Source organism: Rhineura floridana, chromosome 20 (genome assembly GCF_030035675.1).
Source record: "Rhineura floridana isolate rRhiFlo1 chromosome 20, rRhiFlo1.hap2, whole genome shotgun sequence".
Classification (NCBI taxonomy): domain Eukaryota; kingdom Metazoa; phylum Chordata; class Lepidosauria; order Squamata; family Rhineuridae; genus Rhineura; species Rhineura floridana.
In genome coordinates, this window is record NC_084499.1 from 2,849,546 (window position 1) to 2,862,370 (window position 12,825).

Genomic DNA, 12,825 nt, shown 5'->3' on the forward strand with positions numbered 1-12,825 from the left:
CGCAGGACCTGTATCCCTGTATTGCTTCATGAGAAAACGCAGTCTTTGTTTGGACATTACCCTAATAAAACACGAATTAACTACAGCCGTTGGTCTGGTTCCTGAGTCACATCCTGGGCCTGACAGCTTGACAGAGCCACCTAAATCACCCTCAACGCTCTCTTCACTTGACTGGGACAAGATGTCAAAGGGAGCAGCGGGGGGGACGAACCCCACTTCTGAGACGGAAGAAGTGGAACTCTTGAGGACTAAGGTAGCTGATTTGCAGACGGATGTTCAAGCCCTGCTAGCAGCAGTCAAGGCGCTGAAGACGGATAATCAAACCTTGAAGGCCACGATAGACCAGATGCAAACAGCCCCTCCAGCTGCCGTAGTAAAGGTTCCCATTGGATTGCCCCCAAAATACGCGGGACAAAGTGATCAGTTGGCAACCTTCGTGGCTCAATGTGAGTTATATCTGGATGTCAGGCACACGGAATTTCCAGACGATGGGGCTAAAGTAGCTTTCGTGATTAGCCTCCTGGAGGGAGAAGCTACAAAATGGGTGACTTCGTATCTCGTGAGAAAGGATACTGTGTTAGGAAGGTACAGAGGATTTATACAGGAGATGACCGAGATGTTTCAAGACCCGCAAAGGGCTGAAACAGTAGCGCGGCAACTAAGCGCTCTGAAGCAAGCTAAAGGGACTGTTTCCGAGTACACTAACGCTTTTAAAATTCTGTCCCAGGAAACTGGTTACAATGACGCCACCCTGATGTTTATGTACCGGAGTGGATTAAATGCTGAAATCCTGGATGAGTTGGCCAGGACCTCCCCCCCCGCTGACCTACCAGGGCTCATCCGGCTATGCCTACAGATAGATCACCGGATGGAAGGAAGGTGCCTGGAAAGGAAGCAGGAGGTCCCGAGATACTCAGCCTCGGCATCCCGCAACAAGACCCTTCCCACTGCAGGGATGGCAGGTAATGCAACTGAGGGACAGGGAGGGGCTAGGCCAAGACTGTCGGAAGAAGAAAAGGAAAGATGACGCCGGGAACGTTTATGCTTTTATTGTTCAAAGCTGGGCCATGTGGCCAGAGACTGTGGACTGAAAGGGGGGAAAGCCGAGCCGTCGGGAAACTAGAACACCCAGTCCACGTGCAGGCCGGTGGACTGGGGGCAGCGTTGTATAAAGGCCCCCCAACCATCCAACCTCCCTCAAAGGGGGTGTTGGTCTTGCCTATTCGGATTACAACTTCCAGAGGAGTGGTGTTTAATTCCACTGCCTTAATTGACAGTGGAGCCTCCACAAATTTTATTGATGCAAAGTTAGTCAAGCGTCATGGAATTTCCCGGTGGAAACTGGACGCTCCCCTAGCTGTGGAGACTATCGATGGGAGACCCCTGAAGTCAGGAGGGGTGACACAAGCCACAGAGGAAGTGAAACTTCAAATCCCTGGGCACGAAGAGTTCATTTCGCTATACGTGTCAGATCTCTCGAACTTTGAGGTGATTCTGGGAATGCCCTGGCTAGCAAAGCATGAACCCAAAATAAGTTGGAAGGAGGCGGTGGTGTGGTTCACCTCACAGTATTGCCAGGAGAACTGTCAACCTGAAGGAATCAAGAACACCTTAGCGGGGGCAGTGCAAGAGATCGAGCAAGTGACCCTGCCGCCAAAGTATGAAGAATTCAAAGATGTGTTTGATGAAAAAGAGGCAGAGACTTTACCCCCCCCACCGCCCTTACGACTGTGCGATTGACCTAGTGCCAGGAGCCAGCATCCCATCAGGGAGAATCTACTCTCTCACAGAGAATGAGAGGGAGGCCCTGAAGGAATTCCTGGATAAAAACCTGAGGCGAGGATTCATACGCCCCTCACAATCCCCTGCTGGAGCGCCACTATTGTTTGTGAAAAAGAAGGGGGGGAACTCAGACCCTGTAACGACTATCGCGCATTGAACCAGATCACCATCCCCAACAGCTACCCGCTGCCCCTGATCTCAGAGTTGCTGGACCGACTGCGCTCTGCAAAAGTTGGATTTGAGAGGAGCGTACAATCTGATCAGAATGAAGGAGGGAGATGAATGGAAAACAGGATTTTTGACCGCTTACGGACAGTATGAATACCTGGTCATGCCGTTCGGGCTTTGTGGAAGACCAGGAATTTTTCAAAAATTCATGAACGACGTGTTTAGAGACTTGTTGGACACGTATGTAATCTGTTACTTAGATGATATCCTGGTGTTCTCAAAGAACCAGGAAGACCACGACCAGCATGTGAAGACGGTGTTGAAGAGACTGAGAGAAAATCACCTGTATGCTAAATTAGAGAAATGTGGATTTGACCTCAAGTCTCTAGACTTCCTTGGATATCGAATCTCAGTGGAAGGCGTGGAGATGGACTCAGGGAAAGTAAGCTGCATATTGGACTGGGGCCAACCTGTCACCAAAAAGGATGTACAACGGTTTTTGGGGTTTGCCAATTATTACAGAAAGTTCATTCCAGGGTTTTCCAAATTAACAGCTCCTCTGACTGACTGTTTAAGGGGGAAGAAGAAGTTTCCTTTTTTTTTTACAATAATTTTTATTCAAATTTTCATAAAACATAGAAAACAAAATCATAAAACATTCAATGACAAACAACAAAACAAAACAAAAATGATTAAACAAAAAAAATAAAATGTTGACTTCCCATTTGTCACATATCAAATCAGTTATAGGTCTACAATATATAACAATCCTGTCTCTTAAATCATATTATAAAATCACTTTCCTCCAGTAGTTATCTTAATTAATCATCAAATCTCATAAACATTACTTTATTCTTTCCACAAAAAGTCAAAGAGAGGTTTCAATTCTTTAAGAAATATATCTATCAATTTTTCTCCAAATAAACATGTCAATTAATCCATCTTGTTAATAATTATAATAATCTTATTGTCATAACCATAGTCCAAATAAACATTTTGATTAATCCATCTCATCAGGATCTGTTAGGTCCAATAATTTCAATAGCCATTATTCCATTATCCCTATTAGTTCCATCTTCCATCTTCAATAGTCCTGTTAAGTCCAGTAATTTCAGTGTCCAATCTTCCATTATCAGTATTCCATAATAATCTTGCTGTTGTAGCCATAGTCATATAATAAGAGTCTGATGGGAATTTCCTCTATCCCAAATATTTTCTTGCCATCCATTCTGAATAAGTTGCTGAAATACTGTTGTAAAGTCATATCTGTGTTCTTCTTTTTTACAAAATGCACTGGCTCATCTCTTAAAAGTTTTTCCATTGTCACATGGCTGCAGTTAATTCCATAGATTTTCTCTATATCAAGCTCCATCACATCATTCCAGTCCAGAAGATTATCCAAGCCATTGATAACTTTATCTCTAATATCTTCATTAATTTCTTCAGAGATAACGTTAAATTCCAAACAGTAGATTTTATTTCTAAAATCCATAAACTCCAGATCTTTTTCCAATTCCACATTTGTTCCAATCTCCAGGGCTTGTATCTTCCCTTTATTTTTTCTTTTCTCATCTCTGATCTCATTCTCCTCTCTCACAGGATCCCCTATTTCTTTAAGCTCCTGCATCATTTTGCTCAGTTCAATTTTCAGCTCCTTACTACCCTGTCGCAGGGTTTGTTTCGTTATCTCAATCTCATCCATTATTTTCTGAAACATAGTTACTTCCAGATTCTCAGCCACTTTCTTGATTGCCATTTTTAAAACCACGAAAACAAAGCAAAACAAAAATAAAGAAAAACCACTTCTTATTTCAGCAACAATTGGGTTAATATTCCAGGCTTGATGACATCACAGTATAAACAGAGCAACCTGCCTTATCTCTCTATGTTCAAGAATGCAAAACAAATTTAGTTCCCAGCATCAAAACAGTTAGTGGCGTCGTGAAGAAGCAGATTCGTCAAAATAAAATAGACCAAAAAGAGAATAGTCCCAGACAATATAATATTCCTTGGAATAGAAATCAGGAATAGAAATCCCCCTTCTGTGTATATCTTTAGAATGCACTTCCAGGACAGCTTTTTGCGACAGAAACAGAGATAAGCTGTTAATTTCGTGAATAACAGAGAAGAGTTATAGCTCCCCCAGAAGTTGTCCAAAGCCGATCAATCTGACAAATCTCCTTTTGCTGCAACAATTTAAACCAAGTAAAAAAAATAGTAGAAAGAAGGGTGCTTGCCTGTTAGTCCGTTCTCTCTTTAAAGAAAAGATAAACGTATCGCTTAAGCAGATAGAGCTTGTTCGGAAGTCCATCCGGCATTGTTGGCTGGACCTTATCTCATAAATTAATGAAATCCAGTCCTCCCAACAAAAACAGGCTTTTGAGGTTGATCTCTACGTTTCTCCCTGCCCGGGAGAAATTTCATCAGTCAAAAAAAAAATGTTCTGACTGATTTATATCTGAATAAGCTTCTTTTGAGGCGGGAGCCCGTCCCAAAAGCAGGCACAAGCGAAGTCACCCTTCCCGGAAGTCGGGGGAAGAAGAAGTTTCAATGGACAGAGAACGCCACCGAGGCCTTTGAGGAGCTGAAGAGAAGGTTTGCTACTGAGCCCATTCTGCGCTTTGCTGATCCGAACCGCCCTTTCGTAGTGGAAGCAGATGCTTCAGATTTTGCCATCGGGGGGGTCCTGCTACAGTTAGACCAAGAAGGGAAGGAGCTGCACCCCTGTGCGTACTTCTCTCGGAAGTTAAAGCCTGCAGAGAAGAACTACACAGTTTGGGAGAAGGAGCTGCTGGCCATCAAGGACTCTTTTGAAGACTGGAGACAATACCTAGAGGGGACCTCTCATCGAATTGAAGTGCGCTCCGACCACAAGAATCTTGAAAGCCTCCAAACAGCCAGAAAGCTGAACCAGAGACAGATAAGATGGTCCCAGTTCTTCACTAGGTTTAACTTCCAGATTACTTACCATGCCCAAGCCAAAAACCAGAGAGCGGATGCCTTATCCAGACAGCCACAATACAAAGAAAGTGAATCCAAGGACCAGCCTCAGTACGTAATCTCGCCAGAGAAATTAACGTTGGGAGTATGCCAGCCTTCATGGGAAGAGGAACTCAAAAAGGCACAACAAGAAGATGCAGACATGCTAAAATATCACCAGGAGACGGGACAAGGTCAAGACTCAGAAGTAACCGTTCACTGGAGAAATGGACTGTTATGGTTCAAAACCGCCAGATATGTGCCAGAAGGGGAATTAAGGCTCAGAATCCTACGCCAGTGTCATGATTCCATCACAGCGGGACACTTTGGGATTTACAAGACCATTCAGAACGTGGCCAAGGACTTCTGGTGGCCTAAAATGCGTCGGGATATTGAGAGTTATGTAAAGTCCTGCTCTGTCTGTCTGCGGACAAAAACACAAACAGGGACACCAGCAGGACTGTTACAACCGTTGCCTGTCCCACACGAACCCTGGAAGGACCTCTCCATGGATTTTATAACTGATCTACCCAAGTCCCAAGGAATGACAGCCATCTTAGTAGTGGTGGATCTACTTACCAAAATGGCACACTTTCTTCCTTGTGCAGGGGCCTTAGAGGCTAAAGAAACGGCCAAGTTATTCATAAAAGAAGTCTACCGGCTGCATAGATTGCCAAACAGCGTAGTCTCAGACCGAGGAACTCAGTTCACAGCCAAATTTTGGAGAGCAATGTGGAAACAGTTGCAGACGGAATTAAAACTCTCCTCCACCCATCACCCCCAGACAGATGGGCAGACGGAATGCTTGAACGCCATTTTGGAAAGATATTTACGAAGTTATGTGTCCTATCAACAGACTGACTGGGTATCATATTTGCATTTTGCAGAGTTCGCCTACAACAATTCTCTGCACTCCAGCACTCAACAAACCCCGTTCTTCGCTAATTATGGATTCCATCCTAAAGTCTTTCCAAGCAGCTCAGAAGGAATGCTGGTACCGGCAGCTGAGAACTTCCTTAAGGAATTGCAAGCGGCGCAACAGACACTGAAACAGCAGTTAAACGAAGCCAAAACGGAGTACAAGCGAGTTGCTGACCTGCACAGGAAGGAGGCCCCCCCCTTCAACCGGGAGACCAGGTATGGCTGTCCACCCGCTTCCTCCAGATGCTGGGCAAATGTAGAAAATTACAAGACAAGAGGGTGGGTCCTTTCGAAATAGAAACTCAAATCAATCCTGTGGCGTACCGACTGAAGCTGCCTGACACGTTTAAAATACATCCTGTGTTCCATCAATCCCTCTTAACGAAAGCCGCCCCTCCCAGTGAGTTACGGCCGGAGGAACCTCCCAGAGCTCCACTCCTGGTAAATGAGCAGCTTGAGTTTGAAGTTGAGGAGATCTTAGATTCCAGGATCAGACGCCACAAGCTGCAGTACTTGATTCACTGGAAAGGCTATGGGGTGGCTGACAGATCATGGGAAGATGCAGCTGATGTGCATGCTCCAGAATTGGTAAAACTTTTCCATCAACGTTTTCCCCACCATCCCAAGCCAGACAAGGGGAGGGGGGCACAGGCTGGGAGGGGGATGGTGTCGGAAGGCAGAGCTGGGGTCCCAATCCCGGGGAGCTGGATCCCGGAGAGTTGGGAGAAGAGTATTCAGATGGATGACAGAGGGAAGGGGGAGGAACTTCCCCCCTTTGGAGCGAAGACGAAACAGAGGAACTGCCAGTGATAAGGTCGCTTAGCGACGGGGAGCCTGAGCCCTCCCTGGACATTCTCACGCCTCCCCCTCTTTCAGGCTCAGAGCAAGAGGGGGAAGAGGGAGGGCTGCTCACAGCCGAAAAGCGGGGAGGCAGTTTACCATCAGCCCCTCCCCTATCCTCCATCCTGGAATCGGAAACTTCAGAAGAGGAGGGGGTGATGCTTCCCCCCTCACCGCGCACACGCAGACAACTGAAAAGACAGGAGAGAAGGGGGGGAAGGCGGGCAGTACCTGAGGGGCAGTTAAGGAGGAGCGAAAGATTGCGCGCCCGTTTGGCCCCTTCTTAAAGAACAGGCGGGAAGAAGTCCCTTGCTCTGTCAACTTTCTCCCAATGCCGCAGGACCTGTATCCCTGTATTGCTTCATGAGAAAACGCAGTCTTTGTTTGGACATTAACACGAATTAACTACAGCCGTTGGTCTGGTTCCTGAGTCACATCCTGGACCTGACAGTCTCTCCCTTGTTTCTTATAGCCATTATATTCTGTGTTTCTCTTTTGTGTTCTATTTCCTTTAACGTAGTCGTTAGCTTTTCAAGTTTATGCCAAATTTCTGCTTTGGTTTCTATAGACGAAGTGGCAAAGGTATCCAATAAAGTTAATTCTTCCGGTAGGAATTGGTTTACTTCTTTATTCACCACCTCTCTTGTATCCGTCCTATCAGACTTCTCAGCAGGCTCCTCTTGCAGTATGGGAGGGGATTTTCCAATATTAAGAGAAGATGTCATCAATTTTTGCGGTGGGGCTAAATTTTCAAAAACCCGTACAATATATAGATTATGCTCTAAGAACAGATATCTCTTATCGTATAGTAATCTCACTCTTTCTTCTCTTTGAAGTGTTACTATGGTTCTGGCAGTGATATAATTGTAGAAGAGATATTTAATGTTTATAATGTCTTCCGTCCGAATAGCCCCCGGGGATACTTTGTTTACAATCTTTATCAGATGTTGTTTTCTTTCTTTCTGTGTTAAATTTCCTTTTAATTTTGGGTAGTTTAGTATGGCCAGCTTTCTGGTATTTAAAATTAAGTCCCAGTCCTTGCAGTTTCGGATTGTTACTGAGGCTTTTATATTTTCCATATCCTTTGTTGTCAATTCATGGGTATTTGTCGTCTGTTCTGTCGATAGAGGGTTAAGATCATCTAGTGCGTTTTCTTTATTTGGCATTTCTTGCAAATTTTTAGATGTCGTTAGCTGGATACACTCTGGTACCGGTGGCGTTTTAGGTTTTCTTTCTCTTTCTTTTTCTTCTTTTCTTTTTAGTTGGCTCTTTCGGTATCTCCAATAACTTAAAGAGTCTTTCAAATCTCATATGGCATCTTTGGTGAATTCTGGTAGATTTGATATTTTTCTTTTTTTTTCCTGTTTGAATTGGTATTTTGCTGTTCTTCTCTTTTTTCCCCACTAGGTGGAGGTCTGATTTTTGATTTGTCTGGCAAGCTTGCGTGTCAGTTTTTATGCTCTTTATCTCTACATTGGGATAAGGCTCCCTTTTTATAATAAGTTCTGTTAATGTCGTTAGTAGAGAGCTTCAGCTACAAACTTAGAAATTTGAGTGAGTGACTGGGTTACCGTTTGACACCAGTCTTCAGTCATTGTTGCTGTATGAGGGTTAAATAGTTCTGATTCATTTAACTCCTCTATATGTGTTGTATTTGGTAGTGTCCAGATTCTAGTCTCTTCGTAGCATTCCGAGGATTCCAGAGTCGGCATTGAACCCTCATCTGTTACTGCTGATATATTAGTCTCTTTCATGTGCCACGAGAGATTCAGAAGAGATTCTTCTCTTTCTGCCTCTGCAATTTCCTGGGCTAAATTTAAAAAGCCACTCTCTCCATTATTTGGGGGCCAAGGAGGTATGTTATTTATTGTCCAATCTGTGATTAGATTTTCTTGAGTCAAAACTTCTTTCTGCGTCGGATTGTCTCTTGTCTTAGTAGCACTCTCGTTATTATGATAATAATGTGTAATTTTAGCTTGCTTCCCTCCGGTAGTAATCGGCATATCCTCATTATTCGGCGTTATACCTTACATTTTTGCCTAGTAAGGACCATATTGTTACATAGGTTTTTTTACCCCAGTTATGTCCAGTTCTTGTCGTCCTTTCTTATGCCAACTCTTATGTACCAAAATTATTATATCAATCTGTTTTCATCAAATACTCTCCCATGATAAGACTCAGGAATAGAAAATATTACTGTCTTATTATCTCTGAGTTCCGAAATGCTTCATCGTCTGCCAAGCCTCTCACTTTCTTCACAGTGGGAGTAGTTATAAGTCTTATCAGTAGTTTACTGTGTTATTTTCAGTGGGGAATATAAAATTGGTAGCTTATCCAGAGCTTGGAAAAGTTACTTTTTTGAACTACAACTCCCATCAGCCCCAGCCAGCATGGCCACTGGATTGGGCTGATGGGAGTTGTAGTTCAAAAAAGTAACTTTTCCAAGCTCTGAGCTTATCTATATTTAATCTTGCAGAAGCTCTTACAAAAACTACTGGATCTTTTTGTTTGTAGACTTACAGAGCTGCCTCTTTCGCGTCCTCACTGTCTCGCGGCTATTCTGTTCTCCAGTATTTTCCCCTCATTTCTCTTCCTGGACCACTCCACCAGCATCTGCCACCTGATGTGGCTTCCTCATGCTGCCATATGGCATGGCTGGTCCTCATCTGTCCAGACCGCCAGTAGTGGGCCTCTCAGCAAGTGCCAGAGAGCTACTAGCAACAAGTCATTTTTTCCTGGAATACTTCTAACACAATCGTATGTGCTTTTACTCAGAAATGTGTCCCACTGTGTTCAGTGGGACTTATTCACCATTCCATGTAGGCATGGTTAGGATAGCAGCCACAGCATTCAAGAGTCAAGAAATTCAAAGGATGAGTTACAAGACTTCTCTTTGCGGATGTCAGTCTGTTGCTAAATGTTGAGCATTTTGTCTCACTTGCACACAGGGAAAAAGACAAAATTCTCTTTCAAAAATTTCAGTGTTGAAAAAACAAGGAAGCCCAAGCCTCCGGGACTGAATTTTGAAATGCAACATTGCATGTTTATTTTCTCTTTTCGATATACATATACTTTTTTTTTTTTTTTTTTGCAAGTTCCTCTCAGGCTGGCCATCAGTTCCAACTTGACAAAAATGAGACTGGGGTAGATTAACTCTTGATTCAATCCGGTATTGTGGACATTTTTAAGCTTCTTTGCTGGGCCCCCTCCCTTCCTCTTAAGCGCACATTTAATTTTTTCTCCAATTCATTAACCTCTTGTCAGTCCTTTGTCTAACAACCACAACACTACTTTGCATCTCTAGCAAGCGTTCTAAAGCACTGCACAGATATCATTACAGCAACCCTACAAGGCAGGCCAGCATTGTTGCAGAGGGAAGGACCAAGGCTGGGAGGGAGGTCTAATGAGTTTAGAGAAGACGTACAATTTGAACCCAGAGCTTTCTCTTCAATGCCCCGACCGCTTTGCTGCACAAATGCTGTCTTATTCCTACTGCATTCATTTCCTCCCCTTTTTGACCCCCTCCCTGCTTTCGAAGTCTCGTCTGACAATTAAAACTTCCTTCACTAAGCATTTCTGAGCCAACGCTTATGCAGTATTTTGCAACATCATCTCTCCTCTGCATACATCTTTGCAAAATTGCTTCTCGGTGCCAGAGAGGCAGGGAATGAAGGAGGCAGCAGTAGCAGCATCCCCCTACCCGGCCCCCACAACGCACACACCTTTTCCCCTGATCCCATTTCCTGCAAATCCGCTGCTTTAAAAAAAACAAAACACACCACCACAGCACCGCAACAGCAACAAGAGCAGCCAGGATCCAAAGAAGACATTCCAGTCCCCCCTGGAGATGTGTGTGTGTGTGTGTGTGTAGGTTTGGATGTGGGTTTCTCAAAACAGCAAACCTCTTTGGACTCTTCAGGGGAGTCTGGAAAGCAATTTGCCCTCTGTCATGGCAGAGGGCATTCTAAAGAGAAAAGGCAATGCCTGAAATAATGTCATTGGGCAGAGCAGCCCGATCCCTTGATAATGCAGATCTTTGGATCTTGGCCAGAGGAAGCACAGGCACAGACCAACCTTGCAAAACGTACTGCTGCCGCCCTCCCAGCCACAGGTCTTGGGAAACCGCGCTGGGCCCGGGAGGCCTGCAGCGTGGTGCTGGTCAGCCTGCAGAATCTCCCAGCGTCTGCTCGGCCAGGCCCCAAGCACTTGCCTGCTCTTTGCATCCTCTCCTCCCGCTCCTCCCAAGCAATTTGAAAGGGCCTTTTGGCTCTTCTCAGCTCTTTCCTGCCAATCGTTTATTCCAGGAGCATCAGCATTCCATCACTGGCATCTTGTGGGCCCTTTTTGGGCTGCGCACTCTCTCCTTTCTGAGTTAGGACCTGCAGGAGAGACCTGGGCAAAGGCAGATTTTTTCCCCTCCCTGCCTTGTAACGTACAGAGCTCAGGATCAGTCGGCGGGTGTCTTTCCAGATGGCTTTTGTCACCCAACTTATGGGACCTGCACCACAAGGTGCACCATAAAGTGTGGTCCACAAGGTGGGCAAATTCTCAAAAACAGTTATTTTTCAAAGTTGCAGTCAGGAGGAGAACAATTAGCTCTGAATTGCCTCTAGATCTCATTAAGAATATAAGCAGCACAAACTATTTTTAAGATCATGCACAGAATATTTCAATCAAAGATCAGTACATAAAAAGCATGAGTAAACAAGATCATATAAAGTACATAAAACCGTAAGGAAGTAAATCAGTATAAAATGTCCTATGTAAGGTCATTTATCATTGTTTTCCTACATGCGATAGCAGCAGCACAGAAAGTAGCTACTCTTGCAGCAACCTGTGGACTCCTGTCTGCCAGTCAGTGCATTAAGTAAACTCACGAGGTAGGTCCAGGGTGCTTTGTAAAATTGGGGTAATAAAAGAGAGGCGGAGATCCCTATAAATGGTACAATACAATACAATACAATACAAAGTGACCTGCAGTCTCCACTTCCTCCATTCCACATGGACAGACCCGTTGGTGATAAGGTACACTAGGGTACCCTCCAGGAGGGTGGATGGAAGTGCATTAAACCTGTAAATATTCAGAATCACAAAGAGAATGTTTGTTTTTAAAACCAAGAATCCAGTCCTCAAGGATTAGGAGCAGCCTATTGAAGACCATTGGTTAATCTAGCTCAGTATTGTCTGAGCAGTGTCTCTCCAGGGTGTCATATAAGAGCCTTTGCAAGTCCTATCTGGAGATTCCGGGGACTGAACCTGCAACCTTTTGGATGCAAAGCCCGTGCTCTACCACTGAGCTGCAACCCTTCTTCATTAGCCTCAACCTAAAATTTGTCATTCAGAATTAGACATCCAGGCATGAACAGAGAAACATGGAGCTATCATCGGCCTATAAATAGATGAAACTCCATAGACAGAGGCAGTATACCTCTGAGTGCCAGACACCAAGGCCAAACAGCCGGAGAAAGGCTGCTATCCATATACCATGAACACAGAAAGCTGTCATTTAACCAGAAACACATGCAGTTATCTGTTAAGGCCTGTATTATTTCCCTGCCAACAATATGCAAAAACACGAAGATCTGTTATCTGAGAGACAGAAGCAAATTAGTAAGTTGGAACTCATTTCAGGAGAGGCACCTATGCCCCTTCAGCTAAATATTTCCACTTGCGTAAAATATGTATGCAATGTCCCCCAACCCTCCACCCTCAGCTGCCCAGAAGCTCACATACCCTTTGGATTTTTGCAACGCTTCCTGGATCTTCTCGTGGTGTTTGGCGTTTAGTAGCTGCCTTGGGTGTAGACCACAGTTCAGAATAGGGGGGAAGGAAGCGGAGGGGGGGCTGGGGCTTCCTGATATGGAAGTGAGTGGAGGAGGTGGCCACTTCCTCACTGCGTAAAACATGCATTAGAACCAGGAGCAGAACAATTTGGAGGGGAGAAAAGCAGAAGTAACAGGAAGAATCCCCTGCCCACCTGTAGAAGGCAGAAAGAAAGGCTACCCCAAAGTTGTCCTTATAGTTGTATTCTCATGGTGCAAAAGGTATCTCAAGGAGTGAGCTTTCCGAACACGTAGGAGTGCTCACTAAGGGCAAAGTCCCTCTCATGGCAGTCGGGCATGAGTGAGGCACCCA

General features: G+C 44.6%; 1 protein-coding gene across 1 annotated transcript in view; it reads right to left on the bottom strand.

The window, feature by feature from the left end:
* The window catches only part of LOC133373924 (N-acetyllactosaminide alpha-1,3-galactosyltransferase-like), an 82,542-nt gene extending 70,030 nt beyond the window's left edge, over window positions 1-12,512 (bottom strand). The window contains exon 1 of the mRNA XM_061604344.1: window positions 12,424-12,512. The gene's annotated coding sequence lies outside the window, so the exon portion shown is untranslated. The remainder of the gene's footprint in view (window positions 1-12,423) is intronic.
* Window positions 12,513-12,825: the final 313 nt, after the last annotated feature.